Source organism: Eumetopias jubatus, unplaced genomic scaffold (genome assembly GCF_037043125.1).
Source record: "Eumetopias jubatus isolate StellerSeaLion01/CBP00866 unplaced genomic scaffold, mEumJub1_p1.0 scaffold_17, whole genome shotgun sequence".
NCBI classification, from domain to species: domain Eukaryota; kingdom Metazoa; phylum Chordata; class Mammalia; order Carnivora; family Otariidae; genus Eumetopias; species Eumetopias jubatus.
In genome coordinates, this window is record NW_028274823.1 from 38,019,142 (window position 1) to 38,035,223 (window position 16,082).

Below are 16,082 nucleotides of genomic sequence, written 5' to 3' on the forward strand. Positions count from 1 at the left end.
AGTGCAAGAATCCAAGTGCAGGTGCTATAAGGGCCTCGCCAGTGATGACAACAGCCCTTAAGGCTCCTCTGCAGAGTGGCATGCTCATTCAAATGTTGGGGGTGGTCTGCAGTCACTGGCCAGCAACCATCTCTTCACACGGGCTCTCTCCCACACTCTGCCCTTTTTTGGAAGTCAGCCAATTGGATATTAACTGTTTCTTCCTCTTTGTATCCTTAATCTAACCATCTAAGTTCTCCACCATTCAACACAGAAAGATCTAACCACATGGAAGTGTGGGGCAAGAAAGAAAAGCTCAGCACTAACATTTCAAGACCTTTTGTCACTGCTCACAACATAGCAAATAAGAAAAACCACAACATTCCATTACCAAAATGGAACTACTTAAAACCAAAGTGGCACTATTTATAGATCATATCTCGCATTGTTTTGAAAATAGCACAGGGCAATGCTAGTGGACCTCATATACATATTCAACAACAATTATAGACTTCTTGCTGCATTTATCTATTCCAAAGAGTTTTATTTCTGATGACCTATTTTAAAAATCTAGCTTCCTCGGAAGGAGGAAGTAGGATCACGCCAAGATGATCTTTTTATTGTAGAAAATATTACGCTTTTCAGATTTCAATTACTAGGGAAAATAATGATGTCATGAATAATATGGCCATTTTTGGTTAAAGAAAACCATTGAATTACTGTGATTAATTGATAAATAATGAGACCAATTTCAATAAATCCCTCAAAAAATACAGTCTTTGCTGTATGCCAACAGGGCCTTAGTGATTGGGAGGAAGGAAGGAGAGGGAGGGAAGAAGGGAAGAAGGAAAACGAGAAAGAAGGAAAAAGAAAAGAAATGCATTGTTTTCAGTTATCTAAGGGAATATTTTTGAGTCTTTGGTCACAGAGGTATAGAATATTAGGAACATATAAGGGACCCAACAAATGATCTGGTTCAACTTTTTCATTTTATAAGGGGGAATAAAACAAGGTTCTGAAAAATTAAGTGACATGCCCAAGAATTCATCCTTAGTGAATGGCAAAGTCGAAATAGGAATACACAGCACATAACCAATTTCTTAAAAAATAGATACACAAGAAAAAATACCAAGTTATAAATAATTAGTATAGTCTGATCTCATATTAGCAATTTTGAGACTGGCACACATTTTTTAAAAATACATAAACAAGCTCTTCTTTAACAATCAGAAAATTAGCATTGTTTCTTTTTACTTCCTGAACTCCTTTCATCCCAATTCCCCCAGAATTTTACCCTAATATAAATTTTTTACCCTAATGAAGTGTCTGTGTTAAAAAGGCTTTTATTAATCACCTTATCATGTCTCTCAAACAAAAATCCTTATATGGATTTTATTTTTTTATTCCCTCTAAGTTAAAAGCACAGTTCTGTAGTTATCATAATTATTATTATTATACCAGTAGTTAAAACTATAAATATATTAAATATTTTTGATAATTACCAGCATTTAAGTAGAAGTTTTCAGAAATTGATGAGGATTGATGAGGATTTATTTTTCCATTAGTTCATGTGCTTATGGAAGAATATTATATCTAAAATGGGACAGATTATCACTTCTAGTGCTGTTTTTCATTTTTATATATGTAAGCATAAAGTTGCCTTATGCACAAAAATAGTGTAGGAATAGAAAGACTTTATGTCAACATCACCCAATTCTTTAAACATCTTTCAAATTAGATGCCAAAAACAAGAGTGATTTATTATCTGAAATTATTTTTAAAGACTTATCACCTAACAGTTCGATTAGGTCCTCATTTAGTTTTGTTGAAAGCTATAAACTAGAAAGAGTTTTATTACACAGACATCAGAGTCTCGATCTCTTAAACTATACCAAAAAGGCTTTATCAAAAATCAGCAAGTAACTATTAATTATACCTTTTACTCTTTTACCCAGTGGCACTTCATATAAACCAATATACTCAGTAAAAATTGGAAAATTGTTTTCAACATCTGTGCAAATGCAGTATTTTTTATAAAATGTCTTTCATTGTGTGTTTGAAATATACTTGTCAAAATCTTATAGGTTTCATTTATTGAATGTATGGAAAAATGTCATATAACCTAATTGACAAAGCCAGCCTTCACTGTCAGACTTATCAGTTTGTAAGACACAGTTTAAGACTTATTTTCCGTCAGAAAAAATCTGATTTTATTTTTCAATGTAAGTATATGTGTTAATGTCTGTTTTAAGGAATAATATAAAAAACACTGAGAAGTAAATTATAGAATCTGTGTTGTACAATATATTTCCCAAAGCAGTCAAGATTAAAATGATACAGGAGCGCCTGGGTGGCTCAGTTGGTTGAGTGACTGACTCTTGATTTAGGTTCAGGTCATGATCTCAGAGTTGTGGGATTGAGCCCCAAGTCCGGCTCCATGCTCAGCAGGGAGTCCTCTTGAGGATTCTTTCTCTCTCTCTCCCTCTGCCCCTCCCCCTGCTCATGTTCGTTCTTTCTCTCTCTCTCTAAAATAAATAAATAAATCTTTTTTTAAAGATTAAAATGATACAGATCTAATATAACTAATTTTACATTAATTAAAACAAAGTAATGCATTTTTATTACCTTATTTGCAGTAATGCAATGTAGTATCCAGCTAAAACCAGAAGTTATTGGTGAAGCAAGACCTATGAAAGTAGGTATTATATTCTTTAAGAAATGTACATATGCATAATTTGAATTCTGATATTAACTTTTTTAACACAATTGAAAGCATGCTTAAAAATCAGAGATAAAGTCATTAATTGCATTAGACATCACAACCAAACTTTTCTTATGGTTTAATAAAAGATAAAGGTATATACTTATTAGAGTAATTAAAACAATTCCTCACTGTTTTGTTTCTCATTCATTTCATATATAGCCCCATTGTAAGTAGAGTGACTACCCTGGGCAATTGCTTTCAAAACACTGGCTTGCTTCCTTTCAGTTGGTGATCTGCAATTGACCTACACGGACCTAGCAGAAGGGAAAGAGAGAACTTGAATAAGGGTGCCAGAAGGATTTCTAACTAGGCCTGGAAGTGATGTACATTACTGCTGCTCATATTCCTTTGGAAGGAACCCAATCTAACTGCAGGGGAGAATGGGAAATGTGGTTTTCCTACACACTAAGGAAGAGGAAACCCAGTTGATGAGCATATAACCAGTCTCTGTCACATAGCTAATAACTAATTGGTCCAGCAGCTAGCAAATTCATGTGTTGTTATTGGGAGGTAATACAAATTAAATAATTCAGAAGAGTAAACAAAACGGGAATTGACTATAATCAGAATAAATATCCCATGATCTGATTTGATAAAATAGGTTTAACTACTACTTTATTGGATGATATATAACTAATCTGTGAGAAATCTTGTAAAAATTTTATCTGTGAGTGTTAACCAATGTCTCTTTTAAAAGTTGGTATTTCTAAAAAACATTTCAGTTACACACTTAGAAATAATCAGCATTGCTACCACTACCGTTCAGGCTATTTGGAGGTGCTTTTCTTTCCAGCTAAAGACAAGTGCCAAGATGAGTATTTTTTAGATAGCTGAAAAGAATTGCTTACATTTGTAAAAAAGCTTTTTTTTTTTAAGATTTTATTTATTTATTTGACAGAGAGAGACACAGCGAGAGAGGGAACACAAGCAGGGGGAGTAGGAGAGGGAGAAGAGGGCTTCCCGCTGAGCGGGGAGCCCGATGCGGGGCGATGCGTGGTGATGCGGGGTGATGCGGGGTGATGCGGGGCTCGATCCCAGGACCCTGGGATCATGACCTGAGCCAAAGGCAAACACTTAACAACTGAGCCACCCAGGTGCCCCAGGCTTTTTTTTTTTTTTTTTTTTTGGTAAGCTCTTTTCTTTGCTATCATAGAACTCACTCCCAAGAGCATCGCATTCTTTGATAGTAGTCCCAAAAAAAGCCAGAGACAGTCACCCCACTGCTCATTCTAATTTAATTCAGAGTATCCCAACACTGGCCAAAATACTCTGGTTCCAGAGCAACACCTTGCTCTTAATAGAAATATGTATAAGAAAGACAAGCATCAGGCAGGTTTCTATGTGCTTTAAGTGTTCAAGGAGACTTCCCCAAAACCAGCAATTTGAATTGTTCTTTTGTTGGGCAACCAGGAGATTTTTTACTCCTTGGAACAACGCACTGTAAAGTAGGTTAGACTTTAGTGAAGGGAGAGGTGAGAATGCAGAATGTTTGCTCAGGAAAAAGGAAAGAGTACGTTGAAGTAAGAGGAAAAAATAGGTAGGGCGTTAGAGTTAAAAGTTTGTGACACTAGGCAAGGTCAACAGACCTTTCTGAATCTGATGCTTCTTAAATACCAGCTTCTCTCTGTGCCAGCCTGGCACGTAGAAGATACCCAGTAAATGGTAGTTATTAGTCAATCGAACAGGAGAGACCAGTGTTGAAAAGTAATATGAGAGCCATCTTGCCCCACCTAACAAATATGATCTCTTCCTCTCCTAAGGGAGAGAATCCTCAGATTTTATACACATCTCGTATTTACTTCTAGATTTTAAACTCTTCTGAGATTACAGGACCTGTACTTTACTCATTTTATAAACCTCTCAGCCCTAAGGACTGTTCTTGCACCTAATGGGAAAAGGGAAAAGGACTTAGGACTGAATCAACAGTCCTGGGTCTTCTACGATACAGGCACTCCCCGCCTCCACCCCCCACCCCCCCACACACACACTTTTTGAAAGTTCACATTTTTTTAAAAGATTTTATTTATTTATTTATTTGAGAGAAAGAGAGAGAGAACACACGAGCAGGGGGAGGGGCATAGGGAGACGGAGAAGCAGACTCCCAGCTGAGCAGGGAGCCCGATGCAGAGGCTGGGGGCGGGGCTCGGTCCCAAGACCCTGGGATCATGACCAGAGCTGAAGGCTGCCGCTTAACCCACTGAGCCACCCAGGTGTCCCCTGAAAGTTCACATTTTGCCGTTTCCCTTTTACAAAAGAAATCCAAAGAGGATTTTTACTGTCCTGAGAAAAAACGAAAACAGCGTTCAGCATTTGTTTCAGAGCTAGTCGTTACGGGGGCAACATGGGCCCCAGCGATGACAGTGGCGCCACCAAGTTCCTTCTCCAGGAACTGCACTCCGCGCCTCAGGATCCAGCCGCCATACCTTTGAACTCTCTTGTCCATGAGCATTTGTGCTTCATCTAGATTTATTTCGTGCATTTGTTAGCTGTATCCTAAGGTATCAGAAAAGCCTAGGAGAGGTTGTTTTTTGGGTCTGGGAACCCTCACAAAATTTTACATATGAATTAATGGTAATTGTATCTATGCTTTATGCCATTTGGCTCAGGAGAGGTTTCGTAGGAAGGCTCTACTTTCAGATAGCAGGGAAAACCAGTAGTTCGTATTAGATGTTTGATGAAGAAGAGCTAAACAAATAGGGGGATGATGAGAGTGAGTAAGAAAAACTGGCTCTCCAAAAAGAACTCATAAAATAACACAAGAAATAGGGCCCAGACCACAGAAGTCATTCAAAATTCTCATGAATTCTAAGCGGAAGGAAATTTATTAGTAGAGTGTCTATGTTTTAATTCTGAACTTGATTAACAATAATTCTGATTCCCACTTGGGATATATAATTTGTGAAACAGTTAAAAAAAACAAACAAACCAAAAACCTTTCAAATGAGTGGATATTTAAGGGAAATTTGTGGGAGTGTTTGGGACATAATCGGAAATGAGTAGTTTTCTTTCAGTTTTCCTGATTGTTCATTGTGGAGCAATAAGTAACTAGGCAGATAAGTACCAAACAGATAATTTGGTACAAAAAGAAACATCTATATTCATGACTAAGTTTAGCATCTCTAACCACTTCTTGCCAAGACATCTTCACATTATCCAGCATGGGGGTCAGCTAGTGACTATGCCAGTTTAACAGCCAAGAGTATCAGTTTCCTTTGCTAAAAATATTTCAACTCAAATCATCTTGGCAGATAATGATACCAAAATAAAAAGTCTTTGTTCAGTAAAGTGACCAAATTTTAGGAGACTGAATAGAGGCAGAAAAGACATAATAGCTGCATTACCTTGGGCAAGTTACTAATTGAGCCTCAGTCTTTCAGCATAAAAATGATATTTTTAATACAAGTCCATAATCTCTACTCCACAATTCCAAAATAGGTTAAAGCAAAAACTCTCTGAAACCCACAACTATGTTTGTAAGTCTGGCACCAGCACGATTTGGCAGCAAAGCCCACTGTGGACAAACATGAAGCTTCAATTATGTCTCAGCACTCCTGTTCGTCATACACACCCTCTGCTGTTTGCTGACACTTTGTGACTTGGGGATTAACTTTACTGTGAAAATGCCCAAAAGTGTTAAAGACATGCCTATGGGTAATAGTGAGAAGAAGAAAAGGAAGCATCAGTCTTTATGCATAGCTCAGAAAGTGGAGTTATTACAGAAGATTGATGGCAGCAGGTCTGTGAGACATCTTCCTGAAGAATATGCTGTGGAAACGACCACCATCTGTGACTTCAAGAGACAGAAAGATAAGCTGTTGAAATTGTGTAGTGACAGTCATAACCAAGACTTGATGAAAAATAGAAAAACATTGCAGAAGGCCAAAAACAAAGATCTTGACCATGTGTTGATTGAACGGATTCAACAAGAAAGAAGTAACGATATGCCACTGACTGGTTTGTTGGTCGTGAAACAAGCTAGAATATGCCATGAAGAACTGAGCATTGAAAGTGTGAATATTCAGAAGGCTGGCTGCAGAAATTTAAGAAGTGTCATGGTATCATGTATCTTAAAATATGTGAAAAAGCTCCTACTGATTACAAAACCATTGATGAATTTGCTAAGATAATATCTGATTAAAACCTTAGCCCTGAACAAATTGACAATGCTGATGAAATAGCTCTGTCCTGGTGCTATTTTCCTAGAGAAAACCTTAACAATGGCTGACAAGAGGGCACCAATTGATTTTAAGGATGCCAAGAAAGGTTGACTATTGGGTGTGCTAATGCTGCAGGCACACACAAGATGAAATCAGCAGTGACTGGGAAAAACCTATATCCAAGGTATTTAAAAGGTGTGTGCAAGGACACCTGAGTGACTTGGTTGGTTAAGCATCTGCCTTCGGCTCAGGTCATGATCCCAGAGTCCTGGGATCGAGCCCTGCGTTGGGCTGGGCTCCCTGCCCAGCAGGGAGCCTGCTTCTCCCTCTCCCTCTGCTGCTCCCCCTGCTTGTGTTCTCTCACTCGCTCTCTGTCAAATAAATAAAATAAAATAAAATAAAAAACTCATTATTGCCAAAAGTTTATCCACCAAAAGTAAGTTAGAAGAAGTTGGAAGTTCCAACTTGGAAGTTCCAATAAGTTGGAAGAAGCTGACACTGAAGAAATGCTGAACACTGATAATGATGAACCCATCGTGCATTCTTTCAGTGATGGGGAAATTGCTGAGATGGTGTTAAGTACAGATAAGTATGAAGATAGTAGTAATAATGATAATGATTACATGAGCGCCAGTGAAAAAAATCTCCAAAGAGCATATGGTGAAAATGTGTGACTGATTAATTGCTAGCCTTGAACAATGTGCATCTGTCAGTGAGCAAGAGATCATGGCAGTTTATTCAATTAGAGAGAAACTGCTTAGACCGAAACCTACGTTTAGGAGACCAGTGACACTGGGGAAAGTCTGTAGAAAGTCCCCTTGTGGTAATGCCTCTTTGTCACTTGAGAATCCCATCTGTGGCTCATCCTCAGATGTCCAGCCCCAGCCTGGTTTCACAGATAATACTAACCCCTTCTTTAAGATTCTCAAACAACCAGAAGTGATGAGTATTTCTTGCCTGTGTTATAGGTTAGTTTTCATCAATATAAATTTAAAGTTTTACTAAAAAATATTTATCATAAGCGACAAAAGAAATAAGAAGCTTAAGTACTTATGGTCTATATTTATCCTGCTATTCCATTTACCCAATAAATTTATTTACCAACAAATTTCATTTGCCAATAAATTTATTTATGTAAATAAATTATAACATTATTTATGGACTTTATTCCACTTGTGAGAATTTTCATACATTTCTCTGTAGAAATACTGTGTTCCATAACCATTTAGAATGTTACAAAGTTAGTAGTATATGCACCATATTCCAAATTTCTTTTTAAATTCCAAAAAATTCCCATTTCCAAAACACATCTGGTCCCAGGATTTTGGATAAGAGAATGTGGGCCTGTAATACCTACCTTAGAGATTTGTTGTGAAGACCCAATAAGATAATTAATATAAAATGCTGGCACAGAGTAAATGTTCATTAAACAGAGTAATTGCTGTTACTGCTATTCCATTCCCCTACTCTTTTTTAAAATTTTTTATTGTTATGTTAATCACCATACATTACATCATTCATTTTTGATATAGTGTTCCATGATTCATTGTTTGTGCATAACACCCAGTGCTCCATGCAGAACGTGCCCTCTTTAATACCCATCACCAGGCTAACCCATCCTCCCACACCACCCCCCTCAGTTTGTTTTTCAGAGTCCCTCGTCTCTCATGGTTCGTCTCCCCCTCCGACCCATTCCCCTACTCTTAAAAGGAAAATGTAGGACAAGGTCTTTTTGAAGTTAATAAGTTGACCTTGCATGGGTAATAATAAGCATTTTTCAAATTTTATCACCCTAAGAGATCCTTTGGCAATATGCCGCTGATATGGACCAGAGTATCTCGTAAATCTTCATCCAAGAGATCGAAGCATTTCCCAAATTGGAGGATAGAAAAATGTTCTGCTACAACAAGCTACACTGTGGTTTATAAAATACATATACCTATCACCAGTTAGCCTTTATTTTATTCGACAAAGAAACATAATTGCTTATCTGCCTGCTAACCATTTCCTCAGCTCCCTCTGCTATAAACACCCCATAAACAATGATTTAATCTTCCTTGTGAGCAAGGATTTATTCTTAATCCTCTGTGTACACCCTCAGCTGCTGTTGTAAAACCTTGAACATAGCTGAATAAATAAAACTGGCATTCTGTTTTACAAGTAAAGTTTGCTTTATGAATTTGTAGTGTCTATGAGATTTATTGCTTTCATTATAAAAGGCATATAATAACTACATAGAATATATGGAAAATATTACTTATACTTTATAAAAAGAAAATAGATTCTTACAACCAGTGATAATCACTCTTAATGTTTGTGTCCTTTCAAAGCTATCTATTGTCCTAAACTGTGAACCTTGTGAGAGTAGGAACCGTGTGCATTCATTCTTGTGCTCCATTTTACGCTCTGCACCTCCCAGCAGCAGGTATTTAACAGATTTAAAGAAAACCCACATATTCAAGGACCACGCTATATCCATGGTGGGGGTGGCAGGGTTTGTGAGGCGGTTTGGCCATGTTATTTTTAATTAACACTATATTGGGAGCATTTTCCCATATCTGTCCTATTTGATCCCACCAAATCTGATTTCCTACTCATTCAGCTTATCCTCTTTACTTCTGGGACTTGCTACTCCCCAGCCCTGGGACACATTATCCTGCAGCCCCTCTGCCTGACCAGCCTTCCTTTCCCTCTTGTCTTCACAGCTCTTCCATCACAACTGCGCCTCTTATTTCCCATTAGCTCATGGCCCAGCTCTCTCCTAGCTGCTCTTGCCATCATGTGAACCCATTTATAACCTGACTGGCGATTGCTTCCCATTCTCCACTGAGCATGGCTGTTGGATGGGGGTGAGCTAAAGCTGTGCAGGAGAGGCCTGAAATGGAGAGAGAATCTCAGTGGGGAGGCAAACAGCAGCAACTCCATCCTTGGGTAGAGAGGAGAAGGGTGGGCTCTCTGTCCTCAGTATTGTCTAATCTTATAGGATTAGTCACCAAAACAGGTGTGAACTGAGAAACGCCTGGAGTCACTGTTCTGCCCAGGAAATCTCAGCCAGGCACACGATTAATTAATACAGAAGCCACCAGAAGACAATAAACTGTGTATTGTGAGCCAGACCTTAGGAACTAGGCTTATGTAATTAAATTTGTGGACCCTATTCCTATGTCAGGCTTTTTCTGTCGTTGTTACAAAATTCTAATGAAAGATCGTATTCTCCTTCCTCTCCCAAATAATATGCTTCACATTAGCTGTTAATTTATCTAGGGATAGTAAGAAAAAATATCATCTATCTTTAGCTTTCTAAAATGTTACCCTCAAGAGGCTAGGTGTGATCTGAGGTTTTTTTGTGTTTCTCTTCATTCTAAGCAGCATTCATGGGTCCTTTCATTGGGAGTTTCATGTCTTTCATTGACAATGAGATATTTCATCCTTCTATTTTTCTTTAGTGTTTCCTCTCCTCCATTCCTTCTATTCTCTCCTTCTGGAACTCCTTTTTGATTTTCTTCAAACGTTTGGTGATTCTTGGTTGTGTCATGTTTGCATTTTCAATTGCCTGTTAGACTGCCTACATGTCTGCGTACTTACCTGTTTATTGTTTTCTGCTTCCTGCGGTTCTTGGGAAGAGGTAGGACACACTGCCAGACTGGGTAGATCATTAGCAATTTCTCTGGGCCTGGGAACTCCCGTTTTCTTTTGGGGTACATATGCCTCTTGGGTACTACCCTGCTGGTAATGCCCAAGTGGTCCTTTTCACAGGAATTGTCTTTTCTGTTTGCTGCATTGCACAGGTGGAAGGAGGAACTTGATTGTTCCTTCTGCTGTAATGTTACTCAGATCACACTAACTGTTGGATTGGGACTGTCTCCTGCTCCCCATATCCACTTTCCCCAAGCTTGGAGCAATACTGAAGCCTCTCTCATGATTTATAGGTGTCCTCTTCATTAAGGTTGGACAGTGGTTCCCTCCTTCTGTGTCATCCCAATTCTACTTTCTGTCTTTCAGCAGTTCCCCCAGAATTTTTGGTTCATTTAGAGTAATTCATCTTGTAAGTCAGCATCATCTTCAGATATTATACATATTGACATATATACTTTATATATAACATATATATTGACATATATACTTTAGTTTTAGGGTTTAGTCCAGGAAAGGAAGTCTAAAGAACATGTGTTTGTTTTTACTGCCATCTGGATCCAGCATCGTTGTGGAAGTTCTCAAACATGTTTAACAGACATACTACACTTCAGATAAAATCATTTGTAGAGGATCAATATATTAAGCAGGTAAAAGCAAAACTCATCTAGTTGAAGTAGAGAAAGTGACTGTGAATATGAACTCACTGGAATCCCTTTCACTCTCCACTGCAGCTCCTGAACCTTCCAGGGAATCTTGCAACTCTGCAGAACAGTTTAAAAACCACTGACATGATTTATAGTCAGAGGTGTCTGACCTGTAATAGGTTCTTAATAAATGGTAGCCATCATTATTACTACTATTAAAAACCTTGCCTCTCGACCTTCCCCAGTCCCAGGCCTTCCAGAAGTCCTGGTACTAACTTCTACCATTTGTACTGGCAGTCCCATCTTGGCGAGAAAAAAGTAAAAAAAAAACTATTTCAGAGAATCAGCAGCAAGTGAGCACCCAGTAAATATGTGTTAAGTGTTCTCCCGGGCCTCACATTTTAACCTTGCTTAATCCCCTCAATGACCTATGAGGCAAGTGTTTTGATCTCCAGGACCTGATGAAGAAATAGAGGCTCAGACACACGTAGAAGGATACATACGATACCAAATATGTAAGAAGTGTCCATTTATTTTATTTTTTTCAATTTAATTCAAACCAGCTCCTAGCACAATTCCACTGCAGTGTCAGGAAATGACATCTAAACCGTTCAGGGGCTTTCCTCGCAGGTTTCTGGATCGTGGCCCATGTACCAAAGCATGGAGAGGGCCTGTCCTCTCTTCCGTCTTTCATGTGCACAAGAATCTGGTAGATGCCTGTTTTCTGTACCAGAAAAGTTTCCTCTGGATTGGGACATGCCATGGCTCTGTGTGATGTAGGATGTCGAGGATCTTTGAGAGGCTGGGGCGCCAGTCCCTAGGATTCAGTATTTCAAGATACACCTCACTGCACAGCCATCCTCCCTGAGCACTGGCTTCCTCCTCCAGCCTCTGCACTGAGCGCAAGCAGATCTCTCTGGAAGAGACCTCTTTCCCCCCAAACACCCTTTTTTTAGTGACAGGGAGGTATTTGTCCCTTCCTTCCCATTGCCCTCAAAGAGTCTCCATTTCTCCTCTCCTCCTAAGGACACCTGGCAGAATCTAGCAGAATTTGAACTTCTATAAAAGAAAAGCTGCTCCAGACTTCCTGGCCTTGGGCAGTAGCTGGCAACTGTCGTCATTCCATGCGATCATGTCTTCGTCTACGGCACAGCTGCTGAGGGGCCTGACGGGTCTCACCCAGAGGCTCCCGGTGCAGCGTGCCCAGATCCATTCCAAGCCTCCGCGGGAGGAGCTCGGGACCATGGATGCTGCCGTCAGGCTCACCTCCTGCTTCCTGTGTTTCCTCCTGCCATCGGACTGGGTCCTGTCGCATCTGGAGAGCTACAAGAAGTGGGAGTGAAGGGGGCTGTCCTGTCCCTCACCCTGTGACCTGACCACCCCTGGCCTCTCTTGATCATGCCTGCTGCATCCCTGGCTGGTCTTCCCAGGATCATGTCCTTCGATTACAATGACCTCTTCTGCAGTCATGACCTCTCCATTTCTCCATGGTGACATCCTGGGACCACATATATTGGTTTATAAGGCCCTACTCGGTAGGGCCCTCCTTGTAACAATAAAGTCTATTTAGACCTTGAAAAAAAGGAAAAAGAGAGAAAAGCTGCTCCGTGGAAATGTCTGCTTCCCTTGTGCAAAAAAACGCTGAGGCAAGAAAATACCAAGAGTCTTCTTAGCAAGGGAGTGGTGAGCACAGGATATGGAGAATATGAAAAATTGATTCTCAGTGAATATTCCTGCCGCAAAAATTGGGTAACTGAACAATCCAAAGCACACAGCAGTAAGAGACAGAACTGGTTTTCACATCCCGTTCAATAGAACACATGTGTACTCCTGGTGCGGCAAGGCAGGCGCCCAGGGCAGGGGAGAACGACAGCCGCAGATTCCAGCTGAGAGTGGCCCCCTGGCTACTCTGACGGAGATCGCCAGGGGACGAGATCCTGCGACATGAGTCTTAACAGAGATGGGTTGGCAATCCAAACCCACACCTATCTCACCCACAGAGGGACATTCCATCATCTTACACTGATAAACACCGTGTGTCCTGAGGATAGAATCCAAATTATTCTAATCTTGGAATTTCCATATGGTTTATGCTTATGTAAAGCTGTGCTTGCCAGAAACACAGTGACAGTACTGTGTCAGTGACAGTGACAGTGACAGTACAAAGAGCATTTAAATGGAACAAACCTAGGCAGCTTCGAAAACAGTAATACATGCATTAGGTAAGGGAGAAGTAAACGAAATGACTTTGTACACATGGGTGTGCTTTCAGGAGATTCTTGAATTATATTCCTTTGAACAATAATTCCATTTTTCTAGATGGAAGACTTACTTTAATCCTGTTTCAACCAAGAATTTTATTTTGTTCTAAATTAATTTACTTGTGATTTTTTATTACTCAGAAATCGATTTTTTAATGGCTAAGGAGTTAAATCACTGAGAAAACAGCCCCTGAGTTTTGGATCTATCTTGATTTTTATATTTACAGTAGAATTTTTATATTGACCTCAACTGTCAAAAACACGTTAAAAATAAAAAAGTGAGGATGGGGGAGGTGGCATGAGCCCTTTGAACAGCCAAAATAGGGTTTGTAACATTCAGGTTTTCATAAGTGAGACCCTTGGATCCACAATCTTTGTGGTTACCACAGTTCTGAACATCTCAGACTAAACATCTTAAACATGTCATATAAATTATGGAAAAAATTCAAGAAGACTGAAAGTACAAAGAAAAACTCTTCTGAAGATCTATCGCCCAAAGAATACCACTGTTCACGCTTTCATCTCTTTCTTTTGGGGTGTTGTCTACATATGTTTCACACTTCCACCATCCTTACTTTTGCCTGTTTCTTCCGCAGTCATGGGCTACTGTTGCATTCTCTTTTTTGCTTACTGTTTTTTTTTTCAAGATTTTATTTATTTATTTATTTGAGAGAGCCAGCACAAGTGGGGGGAGGGGCAAAGGGACAAGCAGACTCCCTGCTGAGCAGGAAGCCAGACACAGAGCTCTATCCCAGGACCCTGAGATCATGACCTGAGCTGAAGAGAGATGCTTAACCATCTGAGCCACCCAGGCACCCCTGCTTTCTTTTTTTTTTAAGATTTATTCATTTATTTTAGAAAGAGAGTGTGTGTATGAGTGTGTGCACATGCAAGTGGGGAGAGGGGCAGTGGGAGAGAATCCAAGCAGAGTCCCCACTGAGCTTGGATCCCCCTGCAAGGCTCAATCTCATGACCCGGGTGATCATGACCTGAGCTGAAATCAGGAGTCGGGCACTTAACCACCTGAGCTACCAGGTATATAGCTTTCTTTTTCTATAAATTTGACTTTAGATAACTCGTATAAATAGAATTCTACAATATTTGTCTTTTCGTGACTGGCTCATTTCACTTAGTATAATGTCCTCAAGGTCCATCTATGTTGTAGCTTGTGACAGGGATCTCCTTCGTTTTTAAGGCTGAATAATATTCCTTTATATATATATATATATAGACTATTTTTATTCATCCATCCATTGGTGGACATTTGGGTTACTTCTACCTCTTGGTTATTGTGAATAGTGAACAGAGATGTGCAAATATCTCTTTGAGACCCTGCTTTCAAATCCTTTGCAAGGATTGTGGGGTCATATGATGGTTCTATTTTTAATTTTTTGAGAAGCCTCCACACTATTTTCCACAGTGGTATAACCCGTTTTTTTAAATAGAAGAAATGGCAAAGAAATATTCTGTTTGTAGAGGGTCATGTTGGACCAACACCCTAGATTCACAAGGGGCAGGAATTCACTTCCCCAGCTTCCATTGTCTCCATTCCTTTTCCTAACAAAGCCCTGATTTGGGTCAGGTGTTCACTCTTCCTTCAGAAGTTTCAGTGGAATTTGACCTTATCCTCCGCTTTGAAATGTATCTTTCTTACTCTAAATCCCTCTTGGGAATCCGACTACCTTGCCGTTGAATAGTTTAGGAACTCAGACTTAAGTCACGCACAGTACAGCTTTCCCTTGAGGAGAGTTATTGGTAGAGGAGCAGGTAGGTGACCTAAGGTGGATCGGATTGCAGGGAGAGCTTTCTGTAGTATGACTGGGTGAAAGGTTTTCTTTTTCTTCTGTAGAATATGAACAAAGAAACATTATGTCCCCATTGGCTCCTGTAGATCATTTATTAACAATGAGAGTCCTAGTCTGGAGACAAAATTGATACACAAAGGAAGACTAAACCAAGAGAATATCAAATAAATGGAGTGGAGCCCTCATGGCTTTGGGCCTGGAACCTTCTGAGCTCTGGACTGCCTGAGCTAAACTCCGTCACTGTTTAAGCTAGTTTGAACTGGATTTTTTTGTACCTGGCAGCCCACAGCATCTTACCTGATATAATGGTCTATGCTGTTCAGCAAACTTTGGAGAAAACTTTGAGAATCAACTATCTATCTCACAGCTCTGAGGTCTAACAACTGCTTCTGTTGCGATTCCTCTTTATACATTGGCTGGTCCCACAACCAACCTGGGGACGTCATGCCTCAGCACATTTGAAAAGTCTGACAGAAGGTTTCCATTGTGTTGCTGAGAGTTAGGTGAGGAAAGGGGTTATCCCTCCTACCAGGAGATGGCCTGTGACAAGATCTAATGTAGAGGAGGAGAGGTTGTACCTTGATAGTAGCTTTAGAGTACCTGCAGGTATACTGCTGGCCCATAATGTTCTCTTATGTGAAGGGGGGGGAATGCCCTTCCCAAGACACTTTACTTCCATATGATGATAAACTGTCATAATACAGTAATTTTGTTAGCACAAAACATTTTTCTTTCATTTGCCAGAAAATTGTCATAATGAATATACAAATGTATGCTATCTAGGGTGTAAATAGCTCTCTCTTAGACCTGGCACCATTGAGCATGGCACCATCTGG

At 39.7% G+C, this 16,082-nt stretch overlaps 1 pseudogene; it reads left to right on the top strand.

The window, feature by feature from the left end:
* The first annotated feature begins 12,312 nt into the window (after positions 1–12,312).
* On the top strand, positions 12,313–12,522 carry LOC114205171 (cytochrome c oxidase subunit 8A, mitochondrial pseudogene; annotated as a pseudogene).
* The last annotated feature ends 3,560 nt before the right edge of the window (positions 12,523–16,082 follow it).